Source organism: Sander vitreus, chromosome 8 (assembly GCF_031162955.1).
Source record: "Sander vitreus isolate 19-12246 chromosome 8, sanVit1, whole genome shotgun sequence".
NCBI classification, from domain to species: domain Eukaryota; kingdom Metazoa; phylum Chordata; class Actinopteri; order Perciformes; family Percidae; genus Sander; species Sander vitreus.
The window spans coordinates 4,758,603-4,779,475 of record NC_135862.1 but is presented as its reverse complement, the minus strand read 5'-3'; the positions used below and the strand labels follow the sequence as shown (position 1 = coordinate 4,779,475).

The 20,873-nt window shown below is 41.5% G+C and overlaps 1 protein-coding gene and 1 pseudogene across 1 annotated transcript in view; one reads left to right on the top strand and one right to left on the bottom strand.

Moving 5' to 3' along the window:
• grm8b (glutamate receptor, metabotropic 8b) overlaps window positions 1–20,873 on the top strand; it is a 145,826-nt gene that overhangs the window by 5,764 nt on the left and 119,189 nt on the right. The window lies entirely within an intron of this gene.
• Window positions 5,847–8,297, bottom strand: LOC144521633 (E3 ubiquitin-protein ligase TRIM21-like; annotated as a pseudogene).

Genomic DNA, 20,873 nt, shown 5'->3' with positions numbered 1-20,873 from the left:
CACACACACTCAAAGGCTTAAAGTGCCAAGCAAGGGTAAAGTGTTTTACATATCTTAACAGCTGCAAACTGACTATGTAGCACCTCAGAGTTGATCAGGACAGTAGAGCCTACAGCCAAAAAGAAAGCGAGAACCTGGAGGATTGAGCAGGTGAACTGGTACGTTGTGTCTTCTCAAGGTTTTGTCACTGGCAGGGTTGATGCGTTGATAAATGCAGTAAAAAAGTGCAACTCGTGCGCTCTTCAGTAATGTGACTGACACACTGAAACTGAACAGGAAGAGAATCTGGAGAGCTGAAGAGCTTTTCAGACTCCGGATGGCGGTCTCCTCACTCTGGGATTGTAATTAATGTAAAAACTCTACTTTCTAATCTCACCACGTCTTCGTCTTCATGTCAATCTACTTCCGCAGATGTGGAGAAGAAAACGGCAGCTTTAATTAAAGACAGGCAGGTGTGCTATTGATGTGAGCGGACCACTGGTTGTTTTAACAGTCTGGATAAATCTTGTGTTGGATTAGTGAGGCCATTTGAGAGCAAAAGAAGAGGTGAACAGGTTTTCTTTTGAGTGGATTTGAACGGCATGTCTGCGATTATTCGTGAGAAAGCACAGTGACCCTTTTCTCAGTTAACTTGTAGCTCAGAAAACTCACAAGTTCTGACTTGTAGGCTATTGGTCCACGAAATTCCAAAACATGTATGTCAGTAGAGATCCTTTACACCGTCAGTGACTACGAATCTTTGAACTGTACTAAACTGAACGAACGATTCGGATCGGACTTGTGACAACCTTTACTTCATGTTGGAGTAACCCAAGTTAGTGAGTAGGGCTGCACGATATGAGGAAAATATCTAATTGCGATTATTTTTTACTGATATTGCGATATGATTCACGATATTGGAGGGAATTATCGTTTTTGTATCAGTCTCATTTTCATTGAAAATTATTAACATTGAAAGAAATTAAAATGATTATACTGTGATTTTTTTTCGAGGACCTGTACCAAACAAAGATTTTTTTCTTTAGTCTGTAGGATAGGATTTGTAGGCCGGGACGTCTCTGCAGCACCACAATACTTCATTCAGAACGGTTTGACACATATTTTGCCCTTGCCCCTGCGATTTGGATATTGCAGTAGTTCATATTGCGATTTCGATACAATTGCGATTAATTGTGCAGCCCTTTTAGTGGGTTGTTTTTTCTTTGTGTGTGTGTGTGTTTTTTTTTTTTTTACCTGAACTTACCAGAGAAGGTCTTTATTTGAAACCAATCAAATAAAGACCTTCTCTGGTCAGTTCAGGTAACGAATAAAAAAAATAAAATAAAAGATACAGTTCCAATAGGGTGTCCAGAGGTCCTCTTTTTGTGGGTACAGTGCCTGTTATTGGTGCCCTGTCCCCTGCTTAAGCCGGTCCCTCTTTTAACTGTTTGTTAAAAACAGACCGGTAAATATGAAATAATATTTTACATGGCAAGACAGATTGGGCAGCACAGCCTACCGGTTTACATCTTAATCACGTTGTGCTTGTTGAAACCGGAATTGCCTCTCTTTTTTTTATTTCATAGACAATAACATTGGATATTTTAATGATATATTGACCGCCCAACTGGAAATGTCCTCGGTTTTCATTTCAGAAATCTGTATATTGCAATGGTTTGAGTCAAGAGTTCTTTGTGGGTTTGACTTGAGGGAGAACTGACAGGCAGCCCGAAAATGTCACTCAGTGGTGGAGGAAACATGTCTCTGGCTCTTCATCAGCTTCATCCTCCCCCTGAGCTGGATGCAGCATAGAAAGCGTTTTCACACGGGTGTTTGTCGTCGACGTAAAAAAAGTTAATCCCAACTGTTGCCTTAACGTCTTTCGGCTCATGCAGACAAACTCTCTGGAGGCGGCGTGTTTCTGTGTTGCTATGCACGGCAGAAAACCAATTCCATTGCGTTAAATTAACGATGATGAGCTCTACGATTCATGTGTATGTGTTAGAGCCCAGCCTGCGTAATGAGGACAGAAAAATGCTCAACTCCATCACTTATCTAAAATTAGCTGGAGATGGAAGAAGGAGGAGGAGGAGGAGGAGGAGGAGGAGGAGGAGGAGGGGTGTTAACCAGATTTAGCTGATGCAGAGGTTCTCTCACCCTGCTGCCGCTCACCAGCACTGTCACAACTTTTCAGCTGCAGCGGACACTCTGACAGGTAACAGGGACTGACTGCAGAGTTGGTTTATAGTCGGTAACATGTTTTCCGTAGGGCTGGGTACCGAATTCAATATATATGTATTTATTAGATACCCCTTGAGATACAATTAAACAGTAAATAAAAAACACAAAATGCATTCACAAATACATACGTCAACAACAACTGATCCCCCTCCCCCATATACATACAATTAAAAACACAGTACATTTGCATACATCCCAAATATGATGCTATTTTAGTAGATGCACAAACAGGAGCCAACTCATAAAATAAATAAATAAATCAACAAAAATCGTAATATGTCAAGTTAGCAACAAGAGCAGGTTGTAATTTGTAAATAATTAAAGACAGATGCCTTAAACAAAACAAATGAAGTAATTGATCTAAGTGAAGTGGGCGAGGTATCCCAATCAGATGGTGCTTTAAATGTAAAGGCACGTCGTCCAATTTCTTTGGAGATTCTGGGAAGAAAGAAAAAGGGGTACACAGTACGTCTCAGACTATATGTTGATCTATAAGGGATTAAGTGTTGTTTCAGATAAATAGGATAATTAAAGAAAATTGGGTGTTAACCAATTTAACCGTAACCTTTTTAGGCACCGACCAAATTGTCTCGTAAGTATCGAGTATCGAAAAATGCCTCGTCATTCAATACCCAATTTAAATCCCTAAGGAGTGAGTCTCATCGGCGTCAGTGAGCCAATAAGCAAGCAGCATTCTACCAAGATGTAACAATGCTTGTGATTGGCTGTTTAACGTTGCACGTCGCAGAGACACGCAGGAAACACTCAGATGGGGCTCATGCAGTTGGAGCTGAAAAATAAATAAAAAGATTTCTGTGTAATGTTATTTCTTTTTTGTTTTATAAAATTGGTATTGAAAAAAAGTATTGTTTAGTAACCGGTACCAAAGTCACAGTACTGGTATCGGTACTGGTATTGAATATTTTTGAACGATACCCAGCCCTAGTTCTCACTTAAAGTGCTCATATTATGCTTTTTGTTTTTTTCCCTTCCCTTTTATTGTGTTATATATCTTTTTTTGTGCACGTCATAGGTTTACAAAGTGAAAAAGCCCAAAGTCCACCCCAAAGGGACTTACCACCTACCCTGGAAATCCAGAGTTCTCGCGAGAGCACACTTTGAATTTGCTCAGCGAGTCACTCAGGCATTCAGTAATAATGCTCATTAACTATGCCCTTGTAGCCGAGCTGCACCAATCACATCGGTGTATCTGATATAAGCGGGCCAGAGGCGAGCTAAACAGATGACGACAGCGCTGCGATGTCGAAATCATTAGTAAAAATTGCAAGTTGGCTACGGATGAACACCAGTTGTTTGAGACGGCTTTGGCTGCTACAATGAATGAGTTAGACTTGGCTTTTATCTAAAAGAGGAACAGAAGACGGCGCTCGAATCGTTCCTTTGCAAGAAGGACGTTTTTGCTGTTTTGCCGACCGGATATGGCAAGAGTTTAATCTACCAGTTAGCTCCGCTGGTAGCTAAGCGTCTGGGGCTCTGGATACGTCACCCCGTGTATTGTTGTGATTGGTCGTAGTGTTATCCAATTGCGTGCAGTGAGATTTTCAAATGCATGCTTGGTGCCGCCCCTCGAGTTGGGCCATTTTCATTACTCAGTGCCAGACCCTTAATCTTTCGGATTTGGGTCTGGATTTCCAGGCTACTTACCATCTCCAACAGAAAACACTGTTCACAAACTGCTCCATACTCTATGCTTCTTAATGGCTAGTAGTCCTTACCTAGCTACTGCGCATGCGCGACTCACAACAAAGATAGAACAGAAGTGAGATGTCTCACTCTGTAGCTAAAACAGAGAGCTCAACACACAGGGTGAAAAGAGGAGCTGCAGCAATGTGCAGTACAACAAAAATATGGTATTTTCTGAAAATTAAACCATGTAAACCTATTCTGATATAACCTCTAAATACAATTATGAACCTGAAAATGAACATAATATGAGCACTTTAAGATAATGTAATACAAACATGTCACTTGGTGAACTCCTTAAACTCAAGACTCACCATTACATCAAATTAAAGTATTCTGAATGCAAACTCCAGTGGGATGAAAAGTATTCAGATACCAGGCTGTTCTCATGAACCATTCGTACATATAGCTACTGTAATTCGTATGTATTCAACTTATTTTTTGCTGTATGCACCACGTTGACTGCTGCTGTATAATGCTCCGGATCGCATAGGGAGGAGGTCGGCGTCGTACAACACAGCACTTTAAAGCTGGGGGACGGAGTTCGCTTTCCCGGGAAAACAAAAGACTTTCACCCAGGAAATGAGTGTTCTTTACTTGGTAGTGTTTTAATTCAAACCATGATCTTTTTCAAAACGTAGTCGTTTTGGTGACCAAACTTCCAAATCACGGAATGCGCGGGCTTTAATGGCGTGTCAACTTGTTATTATGTTGTTAATTTTGCCCTAGTAAATATATACATGTCCCAATATCCCTGAAATGTCCCGGCTCTAATAACCGATAAGTCATCAGTATCTGTCCTGTCTTGATTTACAGGAGTTTTGCCGTTGACAAAATGGCAGGTGTCAGAGGTGAGATGCTTCATCTGAAACTGTAATATTCTCTCGGCGCATTTGCATAATATTTGCACATCCATTTTCACACAGTATCACGCAGTGTGAGCCTGGCCTCGCTCTCCAGGAGGACGCTCTGCTGCGACAGCGGCTCACGCTGCCGCATTATATTTCTATCTCTGCGTGGGAGAGACAGAAGCCACAGCGTCTCTGTTTATGAGCTCGCTGCAGGCTCAGCCAAAAAACACCAAATGAAAAAAAGAGGTGATGGAAAGAGGTGAGAAAATGACAGAGGGAGGAATGAAAACAGAGGGAACCTTCTTCCTACATCGTTCCATATAAACTGTCAGAGGGTGGAACGGACGCCTCAAACCATAGAGAAAGAACAATATCTCTGTCAGTCAGTATCATCGGTGGTATTGTGTTCTGCTGAGAAGCCGAGGAAGTATTCCGATTCTTTACTTAAAATTCCTGCTGCATTAATGTGTATGTTGCATTTTACTGCTGTAGATGTTTAAGGTTGTGCTCATTTTAACTCCTTTTATACTGTATACTGTTGGGTAGTTTAACCTACAGCAATGCATCATATTCTATAAGATCATCATATGTTCGTAGCGTCGCTGTCCTGTGAGAACCACCTATCTCTAAAAAGTTTTACAAATTTAAACGGAACACGCCGACTTATTGGGACTTTAGCTTATTCACCGTATCCCCCACAGTTAGATAAGTCCATACATACCCTTCTCATCTCCACAGCACAGATCCTGGAGGTAACCTGCTCCATCTAGCCTACTGCTCCCAATAAGTGACAAAATAACGCCAACATTGTCCTATTTACATGTTGTGGTTTGTAGAGTCTCAGCGTGTACACATAACAAGGTCACATGAGACACAGCCATCTTCTAACCGTATACATTTATTTTAAATAGAAAATAAAATATTAATAATAATAATAATAATAATAATAATACAAGCAAAAAGAGCATTACTAAATACAGATGAGTGGTGAGTACATTGTTTTTGATGATTCAACAGTTTTGAAGGCAGGTAATGCCGTCATTAGAATAAATTAGACTACATTAGATAATATCAGTCAGTGTCGTAAAATTTGTTTTTGTAGTAGTAAGTAGCAACGTGACACATCAGAGAAAAACATGGAAATAAAACGCATTGATCGGAATCTGAAAAGTTAATGTCTACTGTAGAGATGATCAGAGGGGCAGAGTTTTTACCTAACCCTAACCCATTGTTAGGACCGGGACTGAAGTATGGGTAGAGTTTCTCAGTGAAGGAGCAGCCAGTAAAGGAGTAGATAAGAGCTGCAGCATCAACGTCATAAAAGGAGACCAGACCCTCCTCATAATCCACAAACGCCCCAACCTTCTCAGGCCGAGACTTCAGAGAGAGATTCTAGGGTCTGCAAGAGCTTTACACTCATTTTCATTCCTCAACCATATCGTCCAGTAACCATTTTGAGGAGCCAGTATGATTCCTCCCTTCTTGTTGATCGCCTCTCTGGCCGCTCCTAAATCCCACTTAGTTTTCCCTTTAACTTCAACCTCAAAATAAATTCTTCCTGAACAGAAACTCTGCTTTGCTAATACTTTAGCACAATAATCAAATCTCTTTGGATTCTCTGGGAGTTTCTTACTTACACCACTGTCATGTACTTGTTTTCCATCATCAGACAGGATGAGTTTTGGATGTGCTGTATCAGGATTGAGTGTCACATCCACTGCAGACTGCTGGACCCTCCTCATCCTGACCTCAAACACTTTCTTCATCTGTTTACTGAGTGTCTCCTCTAGCTGATTCACAGCTCTCACCACAGTCCTCTCATATGACGGTGGACAGACGCTGACTTGTGTCCAGTCCTCGGTGGTTGGAGCAGCGTTCAGGAACGTGAAGCTCTGGAGGAGTTGGAGGTGGTCTTCAGTCGGTGAGAGCTGCTCCACCTCAGTGCTTCTCTTCTTCAGCTCAGAGATTTCCTGTTATAGCCCTTTGATGAAGCATTGAGCCATTTTTTCTGTATTTCTCTGCTTCTCTTTGATCGTGTCGATGAGCTCGGCCTGGCTTCTCTCAACAGACTCCTTCAGAGCGGGGAAGACCTGAACACCACCTGCTATCTCTCTGTCTGCATCTTCCTCACTGAGCTCCACTGAGTGTTTGATCTCCTGGATCTTCAGTCGTCTCTTCTGGATCATCTGTTGTATTTCAGCCTCTGTCTTCCCCAGCTCGGCCTTCTTTTCTTCATATTCTTCTTTCAGAGGAACAACATCATGTGTCTTGTGGGCTGAATATATGCAGAGCATGCAGACACACATCTGGTCGGTCTTACAGAACAGCTCCAGCAGTTTATTCTGCTTCGTACACATCCTGCCTTCCAGGTTCTCCACAGGGTCAATCAACTGATGTCTTTTCAGACCTGACATTGTCAGATGAGGCTCCAGGTGAGTCTCACAGTAGGAGACCAGACACACCAGGCAGGACTTCAGGGCCATCAGTTTGGTTCCAGTGCAGATATCACAGAGAACTTCTCCTGGTTTGGACACTTGCTGCTCTGAGCTGCTGCTGCTGGTTTTCTGTTGAGCTGACTGTCTGAACTCAGCATCCATCTCGGAGATACAAGTATTGACCTGCAGCTCAGGTCTTCTGTAGAAAAACTTTTTACAGTTGGGACACTGACACTGGGCATTAATATTCCAGTGTTGAGTAATGCAGGTTTTACAGAAGTTGTGTCCACATGGTATGGTGACTGGATCAGTGAACACATCCAGACAGATGGAGCACAGAAACTGATCTTCAGTCAGCAGACAGCAGGCAGCAGACATATCTACACTCTGAGGACATGAAGTGTGAAAAACCAAAACTGTAATTATATATCTTATAATTGTGTTTCATAAAATCCATCAACTGGGTCTGCATATACATATGTAAGAAACACATTTCCCAGAGGTATTTTGGACTGACATGAATTAGTTGTTACTGTAACCAGCAATTAAATGTATCAACATGTGAAAACGTGGTCAGACTGGTGAAAACGAGTGTGACTGGTCTGCAATGTAGGGTGTTAGTGCTAGTGTTGTTTCACTGATAAAAATAGAGCCTAACTACCTGACCGTTCTGTCAATTCCACGGATTGAGACTATTTTCCAATCCACTGATGGACCTCAGTTAAACATTTGTCCTGAGAGGAACTTTCTGTCTGAGTAAAGGTCAGCTCAGGTTTTAACTTTTTACAGGAAACAGGCATGTAAATTATCTTAAGCTAATACTAGCTGTGACTGCATTCTGTCTAACCTTAACTAGCTGGAGTTAATTCACTGTGGTTTGGTTTTTACCTCTGTTTTGTATTTCTGGCTAAATGTACGTGTTTTTTTTTTTAATCTAAAATGACACATTCCATGGTATAATATTCTTTATATGGTCAAACAGATGAAACCAGATTCTGGTTTGAACTCAACTCTGACAGAATATTTAGTGAGTGTGAGTGTAAGGCAGTGTACTCACTAGTGTTTGGCAGAGATTCATCTGTTGTTGAGAAAAAGCTGCTGGAGACTTGTCTTGACTGCAGCTCTGCTGTCACTCAACAAACTTTCACTTTCAACTCAGAAAATGGAACGTTGCAGCTCTCCTCTTTCAGTGTTGCTCCACTTCACAGTGGCCCCTTTCCAAAAGGGAGAGATGGAGGAATTATTCACATAATTTACTGAAGGAAAAGTACTAATACCACACTGTGAAAATACTCCACTATAAGTTAAGGCCCTGACACACCAACCCGATAATCAGCCGTCGGACAGTCTGGCGAAAATCTTTTAAACTGACCTTTGTCGATCTGAAATGAAGACAGATTCAGCAACTGCATGGCCTGTTTCTCGCTTAAAATGTCACTTTTTCTTTGTCCTGTAAACGTAGCCTTAGTTGCATTCCACCACTGAATCAAAAAACCAACAATAACCGACAACATATACAATGTTTATGTACTCTTCAGATATTGGTGCCAGCTGCAAAGCATTCCCAGTAATTCCTCCATGCTTGAAAGACTTCCCAGTAAGAAGACGACGTAAAGGGTTGAAGCATTATTTGCCTCCTGCGACTCTGTATCATCTCGTTTCAGTTTTCTTTCTCTGATTCCCTCTGATTTGACAGAATGAGGCGATGAAGATCAGCAGAAACCAAACAGACATTATTATAGTGCTTGATGATACAAAACGTTTCCAGATTGAGAAAAAGAAAATCTTCTCTGTGAGTCTTGTAGCGTGAGGCTGAGAAGCTTCAGAAAGCCCTCCAGGGCTTGTTTCATCTAGTTTTCAGGCAGCTGATCTTTGCACAGTTTGAAGACGTGTGAATGTAGAGGGTGGTTTTCACTCTCTGAAGTGTTGCCTCCTAAAAATCACACCACTCTTTGATAACAAGCAGCAGATGGTTCGCAAGAAGGAATAAACACATCATTATGTGGGACAAAAGGGAAGCATAAAGGGCCATGAATATACACTCTTAATATACACTCAAATATTGACTGTCTGCAGTCCGCTGCTTTTTTTTAGTAGCTCTAATGGAGGCCTCAATTTTATGAACCCTTGTAAGCTTAAAGTGCCTCGTAAAGCACTGTTGTACAGACAGAAGAAGTAGTCGAGGTACAGTAGCTGGGATGAACCAATCTGTGGAGTAAATGTGGTAAAATTGCTGCTTTTCTGATAAGTTGATGCATCGACAAAAGTTGGGAAAATTAGACCAGGTTTGTTGCTTTTTAATAGGTGTTATTCCAAAAGGATTGCAACGCGACGCTGATCTCAAATGAGTCTTGATTGACCCAACCCTAATTACCTGAGACTTTACACGGACCTGTCTCCAAAGTCTAGAGACTTTTAACAGGAAGGAGAGGTGAAAAACACGGAAAAGCGCCTACTTTTAACAGAGAGACAGTCCGTCTGTCCTTTCAGGAGGCTCTGTCCTCTGCTAGATAGGCCCTACCTTTTCCGGTAGAAGTTAATGCCGTTTTGTTTTCATATTTGCTGTCGTGTTTTCATATTTGCTGTCGTGTTTTCCTATTTGCTGTCGTGTTTTCATGTTTGCTGTCGTGTTTTCCTATTTGCTGTCGTGTTTTCCTATTTGCCGTCGTGTTTTCCTATTTGCCGTCGTGTTTTCCTATTTGCCGTTGCGTTTTATGATTTGCTGTTGCGTTTTTCTATTTGCTGTTGTGATTTGCACTTCAGGGCCACCGTACAATTACTTTCAAATTGACAGACTTGTTTAAAAGGACTTCCCTCTAGGGAACTTGTGCCTACATTCCAGTTTCTTTATCTCAGACTTACACTCAGTCTCAAATAACATAAAACTTGTCTTTTTTTCCCCACTTGGTCTTAAATGACATGACACTTGAAACATCTCTTTCTCAACCAAATCCTGATCTTGACCTAATCTTATCCAGTGCCAGGTGATGTCACTGCAGGTCCCTTAGCCAATCACACGACGGCCAATCAGACCTGTGTGTCTCATAAACCGACAGTATGACCTGAACATCTCATGCCTGAGCAGCAGCATCATGTCCAATCAGTAACTTCATATCATATTTATGCTCTAAATGAATGTGGGGGTGAAAAATGCTCCACCTTCTCTTAAAAATGAGCGTAAGCTGGAGGCGTGCGCCGGCTGATCTGTCTCGATTACCTGATAGCTCTGTTGTTGGCTACCAAATGTAATTTCTCTCCGAGAGAAAAAGAGGATGGAGGAGAGGGTGGATAATGGAATTTAATGGAGGGGAATTTGCTCATTGTAACGGCAATTCATTAGTGCGACTGATAATAACGACCTCGTTAAGCTGTCTGAAGCCGTCTGTGTTAATGAAGCTTTTTGTGCTTTATGCTCATTTTGATGGCCTCGATTTGTAATCCATCAAGTTTTCAATAACCCATTGTCTTGTTGAAAACTGTGTGTGTGTGTGTGTGTGTGTGTGTGTGTGTGTGTGATCTGTCCCAAATGACTTGAATCCTCTCTCCAGTGACTTTTTTTTCCAAATGACTTGAGACTCAAATCTGATCTGTCGTAAATGACTTGAATGTCGTGAATGTTTTCAGTGACTTGAGACATGACTTGGACTTTTCTCATGACTTAAAATTTGGAATAATCTCAAATGAGAAACTGGACTCAGACTTGTTTCCAGTGACTTGAGACTCGACTTTAAAATGACTTGTGGCTAAGTCTTTTCTTAAATTACTTCAAACCTGCCTCTGGCTTTTTTCAAATGACTTGACACTTGATTCTGACATGTTTTTAAATGATTTAAAACTTGTCTTAAATGACTTATCACCACTTGTAGGAGCCAATTAATCATCAGGGGATAAATAGGGACCAATCTTTGGTTAGTCAGGTGTTCTACCCGGAAGCACAGACACCACACCACTACAGACCACACACACCAACTCACATACCCATACATGCCACAGTCACCGTTAGTTGAAAAACCATGAAGCTGTAGTGGAAATAAATGGCACTACTTGTTTTGTTTCAAATACGTTCACTGTGAAACATTTTCATTCAACAATGAAGTTTGCATGGCATTTACATGTTTCTTTAAGAATGATCATAACAACAAAAAACAGCAACAGACATCATGCAAATAGTAACAGAAACAGTGACAGACATTATACAAATTTTATATATATATATATAAAAAACCCAACATAGCTTACCACTCCCTCCCTTTAACCCCTCTCAGGATCCCTTTCTTCAGTTACCCACCCCTCCCACCCCAGGAGTGTATTCTTACTCATGTCTTAATGGCATTCTCTGTCAAGATAAGAGTCCAAGGGAAGCCAAACGTTCTCAAAGTCCCTAAGCTTGTCCTTCAGAATGAATCTAATAGGGGTGTGCAAAAAAAAAATGATTCACATTCGATTCGCGATTCAAGCTCTACCGATTTAAATTTTTTTTTTAATTGTATGTCTACTGCAATCACATAGGAAAAGTAACTACATTTACATACTGTGAATCGTTTTTTCAAAATCGAGAATCGTTTTTGAATCGAAAATCGATTTTGAATCGAACGTTGAGCCTAAAAATCGATAGGCTATCAAATCGTGACATTTTCTGAATCGTGCACCCCTAGAATCTAATCATCTCTATGTGTAGAGTACCGGTCAGTTCTGTCAGCCAGTGCTTGAAATAAGGCACCTCTTTCTTTTTCCAAATAAATAAGATACGTTTTTTTCGCGATTATAACACCATAGGCCAGAAGACGCTGTTGTGCTACTCTTAATTTCCTTAACTCTTCAGATATACCCAGAACTATTAAAATAGGGTCAGGCTCTATCTGGACCTCCAAGATCATAGAGAGAAAATGAATGAATATGAATATGTTGCACCAGAACTCTTGCAATTTGGGACATGGGGCATAGCTATGAAGTAAGGTAGCGTCCATGCATTCACATTTCTCACAGAGAGGTGAGACTTCTGGAAATATTTTATGCAATTTTGCTTTAGAATAGTGAAGTCTGTGAAGAATTTTAAACTGTATTAAGCAATGTCGAGCATTAATGGAATAGTCATGGATATACTCCAAACTCTCCTCCCAAACATTTGGTAGTATTGAGACACCTAGTTCCTTTTCCCATTCTTCTTTTAAACGGTCCATATCTGGTAGGCACATGCCTTGTAAAGTCTCATATATTTGAGAAATGATGTAGCTTGACTTAGCAAACAGTTTTATGCAGGCCTCTAACTTATCTGGCTTTGCCTTGTCGAAATTGGGAAGATGAGCTCTGAGATCTAAGATCAAATCTAATTTGAAGATATCTGAACAAATTATTCTTAGGCAGGTTATGTTTCTCCTGAAGTTGCTGGAAAGATGCAAACGTCCATCCTTGTTGATTCGTTTATCAACTGCAAATTGATCCAAAACATTGGTTTAACCCTTGTGTTGTCCTCAGGTCAAATTTGAACCGGTTTTAAGAAGTATGGGTTTCTTTCAACCAAATTGCACAAAAATAACATGGATGTACGTTGTATGGAACCCATACAACATTTGAAAAAACTGATTATTTCTATTAAATTTGGCTGATTTAGCTAATAGTCAAAATAATTCATATTTTCTGCTTTTTTAAAACTCAAAGATTTGGTATAATGTCATTTAAATTAGGTTTATTGACCATGAATTTGAGAAAGTGTTAAAAAAGTGACAAAAACGTTTAAAAAGGGTCAAGGGGTTGACCTCAGCCTGTCAGTCAGTCAATAGGGCATAGTGAACACAGTGGTGCCCGCCTGTAACAACGTTAACCCATACTAACCAGACAGTTTTCACCTCGCCGTTATATACGTTGTCTGCGTGGAGTTTTGCAACCGCTTTACCGGCATTGCTGTGACTCACTGTGACTTTAAGTTGGAGCTCCGCTCTCTGTCAAGATGCAGAGACGTCAGATATGCTCTCGGGTACTGAAATTTGGCACCGTTTGATTTAAAGTAAATCCGTCCTCGGTAGTACCGACGTTATTTGTTCGGTACCCAACCCTATGAGTGGCACATAACGTGAAGTAACGTGGCATTTTATTTAGTTTGAGTTTTAACCTGTCCAGTGGGGCAAGTCAATTTCACTTCCACTTGCCCTACAAAAAAATCCACTTGTCCCGGACAAGCGGACAAGCCTTAATGTCGAGCCCTGTCACATATTTAAAAATTATAAAAACTGATTATTTTCCAATTCATGGCACGTTTTATTTTTTTGACGATGACATAGTTAAGGCGGCAGGCGTGTGTTGCTTAGGCGGCCGCCTAAGCTGCAATGTGCTGCTTTTTCAATCCCTAAGGAGTAAATCTCATCAGCGTCAGGGAGCCAATCAGCATTCAGCATGCTTCTACCAAGATCTAATAATGTCTGTGATTGGCTGTTTACACACAGAGATGTGGCTCACGTAGTAGGAGCTGAACAATGGATAAAAAGATTTGTGCCGTAATGTATTTTTTTTATTTTTATAAAGTTGGTATCGAAAAAAAGTATCTATTAGGAACCGGTATCGAAGTCACCGTATCGGTATTGGTACCGTTATTGAATATTTTTTTAACAACACCCAGCCCTACCTTTAAGTCATTCATTTATAAGAAACTTTAAGTTTCTTTGAGTATCTTTGAGTTTTGGACTGTTGGTAGAACGACTCTTTTCGTCAGACCTTTGCAGTCTCGCAGTGAAAGTATTCAGCTTTTGGTCCATGTTGTCCGTTTGGTTTATGTCTGTGCTGAAGGTATAATTTTGATATAAAAAAAGGTCATCGTTCTGCCACCCGATGAAGAAATCTGACCCATGTGCTGGTAAAAACGCTGAGGTGATAATTTGAAATTCCAGACTGCTGCGGAGTCAGCGTGACCGCCGCAGATCATCATCAGCTGAGCGGTGGCGGAGGTCAGAGGTCAGCTGGTTTCATCAGCAACAGACTCAGTTCATCACAGAGGAAAATGTTATTACACACACAAGAGATGATTACATATTTTATTCAGGCGCACAGGAAATATTCATGTGTTTACGGTCTCTTTTCAAAGATATTCCTCCATATCTTCATGAACCCCTTAAAACAAGGTTTTCTACCTGTACAGCTTTTTTAACTGTTTAACAGTTTTTAACTGGAAAGGAAGTCTTTGACGCTCAAAATAACCCTTGGGGGGGACACCCAGACCCCACACTTTGATATGCCCAATCCAACAAAGTCCTCTCACCTTAAACACCTGTCACATTAACATTTCCTGTCTCTTTTCAAAGATTGTCTTCCATCATATCTTCATGGGGTGGACAAAAGAAAAGGAACCCCTTCCAACATGATTTTCTACACCTCTTTCCCCTGTTATCAGCTGTCGATCCTATTTTGTTTCCAACACTGCAGACAGAGCAGCAATAAGATTACAGGACTGCAGGATTTTATAAATGGAAAATAAAAAGTAAAGTGGCAATTTCCCTCTGGATAAACCAAGTTTTATCTTATCTTAAAAGGACACCAGCCTTTTATAAACTAATTGGGCTAGACATTTGGTTTTTACAATCCCTCTTGTGCATTACTGTTAATTCAGAAATGAATATACAGTATTTGATGGAAAAAGATGTGATGCGATTCAGCGCCCGTCCCCTGGTTCAGTGTAGATAAGGAGGGATCACATCTCTGTCAGCCCTCGACCGTAAACGTCTTGAGTAGTGTTATCGTCTCATCTCGACAGCGGCACCAGGCGCAGCTTGTTTGGGTTTTCCTACAGATGGATAGTCTCGCTGCCTGCGCTTTGCTGCAGTGAATCTGAGCATACAGGCGTCTGCTTACGTAATAAGAATACGCACGCACACACTCCTCCTCTGGTCTCCTCAGACTGTTTTCTTGGATTTGGTTCAGGACACGGTCAGGGAGGAGAAACCCTCCGCTGTGAGTCACAGCAGCTGCGGGGGGGGGGGAGAGATGTTGACCTTTGACCTGCTGTAGCCTGAAGGGCCGTCCACACCAAGACTAGTCTATAGAGCTCAACAGTGACTGCCCGCTTTTTGAACGGCTGTTTTTTCCCCATTCAATTGTTTCATTGACGTTTCGAAAATTGCTTATATAAAGAGTTTTAAGACTGGAACCAAGCCAACCAGCTACGAGATGAATAGTGAGCATAACACATTTGATTCGGCGCAAAAAAATATTTTGGAAACGGCAAAAGAGGCAAAGGTACAAGACCGTGTACAGAAACTATCATAGTGACTCCAATGGCAGAAGCTCGCTCTAGCCATCCGCGGTTCCGCGGGTACGGTAAACGTTTCTATGATAACAGCGAGTTGGACCAATCAGATATGTTGCTGTTACGCTTAGGATTGTGGGTACTGTAGTTTTTCTCCATAAGATCGCGGATAACACGTTTTTCTTAAAACAAGGTTGATTTCATACGGACTTCTAGCTTCTACAGGAGCAGAAACTTTCATGTCACAACCACGTAGCTCGGGGTCAGTCTACCTCAGATGGTTTAGACATTATGACTGATATGATACTTATGGAGAAAATCAATGGGATCTTTACTTCCGGAACCACACTGTTATGCTCTATATCCATGATGTTCCACTTCCGGGATTGATCCGTTCCGTCAGATTTCACTCTTTTCGGCCGGATGTCCGTTACCTTCTGCTTTCTTTGAGTTGTAATCTTAATGCCTGGTGGATTTCTGAGGACTCTGGTTAACTGCTCCTCAGATCTCTGCAGGGTAAATCCAGACAGCTAGCTAGACTATCTGTCCAATCTGAGTTTTCTGTTGCACGACTAGAACAACTTTTGAACATACACACGTTCCACCAAAACAAGTTCCTTCCTTCCTATTTTGCAGAAGCGACACCAGGGCTCCGTCCGGCACTTAGTGCCGCCCATGACGATTGTGATTGGTTTAAAGAAATGCCAATAAACCAGAGCACGTTTTTTCCCCATCCCGGAATGCAATAAAGAGTGACTTAGTGAAACGACACCATATTAATATATACATATATAATAATATATATACATATATATGAACTTATACATAAAAAAAGAAAAGAAGTGGGGAGTTGGGTTGGGAACCGGAGGGTTGCTGGTTCAAGTCCCCATACGGACCAAAGGGACTGGTAGCTGGAGAGGTGCCAGATCACCTCCTGGGCACTGCCAAGGTGCTCTTGAGCAAGGCACCGAACCCCCAACTGCTCGGGGCGTCTTTCCATGGGCAGCCCCCTCACTCTGCCATCTCTCCATTAGTGCATGTAGAGGTACTGAGCATGTGTGTGTAATTCGTGTAATAACAACAGAGTGAAAACATTGCAATTTCCTCTTGTAGGATTAATAAAGTACACATAATCAAACAATAGTAACTGAAAGTAATCAATAAGCACATTTACTGCAGATCTTCACTAATTGGTGTTCACCAACTATTTTTTAAAAGAGTCTGATTCCTATGGGCAGCATATTGCAAGCAGAAGATATATATAAAGAACAGTTCTCATCGTTACATTTGTTGGTGGACTTGGCACCACCAGATCACCAGTGCTCACTTGACGTGTGATATGTCAAAAACCAGTGTAAAGAAGTTACTTAAACAGCAACAACAACAACACCGCTTTGAATCACACTAAATATTTATGTATTATACCTGAATAATCTGTTTGGGAATGTGTCTGAAAACACCCTGAAGTGCAAAACATAGATAAGGATGATAGAAATACTAAGTGGAAAGCATGAATCTGTGTCAAAAGTGAGGTAAAAAAAAATCACACTGTCACCTCCTAACAGTTGGTGTAAATGAAGCCTCGGAGTGATTCTCCCACAGCAGTTTGGAGGCAGGATGCCTTTGCTCCGAGGCTCTGAATTTCATGTTGTCTGTTTGTCGTGCTCTCTGCTCCCTGGTTTTCCAGGTCAGCCCGAGGCCCCGCTCTCGTCCTGTCTGACATGTTTGTGATGTGCGGCGTGTTGACTCACAGCGTGAAGGGACGCTGCTGAGTGCAGGCGGTAACCTGACATTTATTGGGCTGCAGATGGAAATCATTTTTTGCCTGAATGAGTCGGTCGGAGGAGGAGCTGTCGTCTCGGTTGGAGGAGCCATCTTCTTCTTCTGTCTCTGTACACACTTCATGCTTCATTTGTGTTTCCTGCACACTCCCACACTCGTCTCTTCCTCTCTGCTGCCTGGCCGTCACGTCTCTCTGTCTGTGTCAGCGACTTTTTATGCCGTATCCCATTTTTTTTTATCTTCATCTGATGAAATACAGACAACGGGGGAGGACAGAGGGAAGGAAACAAGGGGAGGAGAGAGGAAGGGGGTCAAGGGGAAGGGAGAGGGAAGGAAAGGAAACAAGGGGAAGAGAGAAAAGGAGACGAGACAAGGAGAGAAGAGAGAAAATGAAACGAGGAGAGGAGATACGGAAGATAGCAAGAAAAGGAAAGAGGAAAGAATACGAGAAGAAAAGAAAGAAAATAAGAGAAAAGAGCGAAGGAAACCGAGTGGAGAGATGAAAGGAGACAAGGATGGAAGAGAAAACAAGGGCAGGTGTAAGGGAAGTAAACAAGGAAAGAAAAGTAGAAAAAAATATAGAAAGAAGAGGATAGAAAACAAGGTAAGGAGAGAGGAAAGGACATAAGAAGAGAAGAGGAGACAAAAAAAGGAGAGCGCGAAGGAAACAATATGAGGAAAGAGTAAAAACAAGTGAAGGAGGAAACAAGGAGAGGAAACAGGAAATTAGCCTGGTAATTGGCATAAGTTAACATGCAAAACTAATTTACATCTGCTTAACATGGTAAATGCTAGATCAGATCTGCTAGACGTGTCGGCGTAGTTAGGTTTAGGCATGAGGAGTGGGGATTGGTGAGGGTTAGGGCAAGAATACCAGGGTCAGCCAATCGGAGGCAGAATAAAGCAAAAAATAGGGCGGGCCACGAGGCACGGCCTGTGATGTCGACACGTCTAGCGGATCCGATCTAGCATCTACCGCTTAACGTCATCATGTTAGCATTAGCATTTAGCTTGACGCAAAGCCTCACAGACTCCTGTTAATTGAAGTGCTTTAGGCGCCCCCTGGTGGCAGAGTGCCTTAAATCTAGGGCTGCTTGACATGAGGAAAATATCTAATAGTGTTTATTTTGACTGATATTACGATTACGATTTACGATATTGGAGGTAATGTTAAGTTTGGTGTCATTATTCAAATTTTCAATTTTTTTTCATTTTGCGAAGTGCCATTAATTGTGCAGCCCTACTTTAAACTTTATTATTATTTGTCATTCCACACAACTACTAAAAACCCTGCCGCCTGTCTTGACGACATGTTGATGTCCCTTTTTGGATTTCAGACGAACTTCGAGTTTGTTTGGTTAAATCCTGACCCCACCCCCCCCCACACACACACACACACACACACACACACACACACACTGTCTGGTCTGAGCTGTTGTTGCTGTTAAAATGCTTTGGGGGGAAAGGACAAGACAAAGTAATTCAACAACAGAGACAAAACCTTTTTAACAACATTTTCCCGAATAGCCAAACAAATCACGACTCGCCCCGCGATGCCTCCGGCTTTCAGCTAAATGGTTTTCTTCCTGTGCGGAGGAGGCTATTACCTGGACGAGTCCTTCACTGACGGTTTAATCACCATGTCTCTCTCCCCCCCCCCCCAACCCCTCCTTTTTTCCCACCAGTTCGACTCCAGTTTCTGTACATCGAACTCCTATTCCAGTTATTCTGTTGTTTCTCTGGATGTTTCCTTAAATGTTTTCATCAAAGTACAAATTCTTGTCTTTTTATGCTGATTCAGGACTTCATTGTTTTATTCCAGACTTCTGAAGTTGTTATTTTAAATTTTAGTTGTCAGTACTCTCTTCTCAGGGTTATTTTGGACGTTTTCATGGTAATCCCAAACTGTTCAGGATTAACCTTGCCTTTTTTCTTGACTTTACAGTTATACCCCAGATAGTTTATTTTGGAAATTGAGATTGAGTTTTTCCCATTTGTTTTGATTATTTCAGACTTCCCAGGGTTATTCAGAATCCCCCCCCTCCAGATATTTTTTAAGGTTATTCTGGGAATTCAGAGCCAATTTTACACGTCTATCTCCACAATTACTTCTGACTTCTTAGCTTTATTCTGGACTTTTCAGCTTCTTACTTGACTTTTCAGGGTTATTTCTGACTTCTCATGGTTTGTTCTGGACTGTTCAGGCTTCTCACCAACATTTCAGGGCTGTTCTTGAACTTTTTAGCATTCAGTATAGAGGAGACGGGTGTTCTGTCAGGCTTTCATCCACAGTCAGAGATTTTCTCTTGTTTATTTTGATCCATAATATCATTTTTCCAATGCATTTATCCAGTGTGTCTGTTGCACAAGAATCACTGGATGACTCCTGTGGGACTCAGATGAGATTAAGTATAAATCTGTGAGGATAAGGGAATAAAGTGAGTTATCTGGCAGCTTATTTCACTTCAGAGGCTCCAGAGGAAGATGAACTCCGATTGGATCTACAAACGCACTGCGATGAACTGTGACTTTAATAAAGTCTCTGGCACAAACCTCTGACAACATAAACACGAATCATCTGAATCCACAAACGCACGTTTATCCACCCAGACGTGTTCATTCACCTGCAGTGACTCGGTCCAGTGTCAAGCCTCGAGTCCACCAGTGTCCGAGTCACCAAAGAAGAGTCCGAGTCGAGTCTGAGTCCAGGACTCGAGTACTTCATCACTGGCCCCACTGGCCCAGTTATAGACTAAATGTGTACAGGACAATACTTTTCACATCTACAACGTGAGACAGGTGCGTCGGAGGGGGAAGAGCAGGTCAACAGTTGCGAAGAAAACTCCCGCACACTGTCCAACTTGCAAAAATAGATCAAGTTTAATAGTAGGCAACGATTTGGTACTAGACCATCATTAGGCAAGATGGATTTTACTTCGCAACAGACTAAATATGTATTAATATTTTATATGCACTTCATCCAACTTCTGAGTCCAATTGTATGAATGCTCGAGTTCGATTTCATAAATCCTCGAGTCCAAGTCATCAGTGCATAAGTCCAAGTCGAGTCACGAGTCCAGAGAATAGCGACTCGAGTTGGACTTGAGTCAGAGTCCAGGACTCGAGTACTCCATCACTGACTCAGTCCAGGACAAAACAGTTACTCTGACAGTGTGCGCACTTTTACACAATTAAGTTTTTTTGGTGACTTTATAAAAACATATTAAGGAGATAGTTCCACTAGTTTTTTATTTTTTTATTTAAAAGGGACAGTGCACATCAATAATTTGAGGCCCGTACTGAGAAGACTGTTTGGCCAAACTTCCTACGTCTGTACTGTACAACACAGTCTCCCCTGGTGGCTGCCCTAGTTGCCCTGCCACTGCTGTTCTTCTGTTGTATAAATCCACCCAGTGGTGGAGGTGCAAGCCCATGCGATATTTTGAAAATGAGGCAGGCATCTAGATGATGTAAAAAACTGTCAAAATTAAATAAGTTGTATTTAGTAGTGATATGACAGTGGTGATAGCTGATCGGTTTTTGATTTCACTGAGACATCAGCTCCAGTTTCAAGTCAGCATTTAGTTTTTCTGCTCGTCCTATCTTTGCAGAAGCTGGGTCGGGTTTTAGTTTTGCTGTACTGGATTT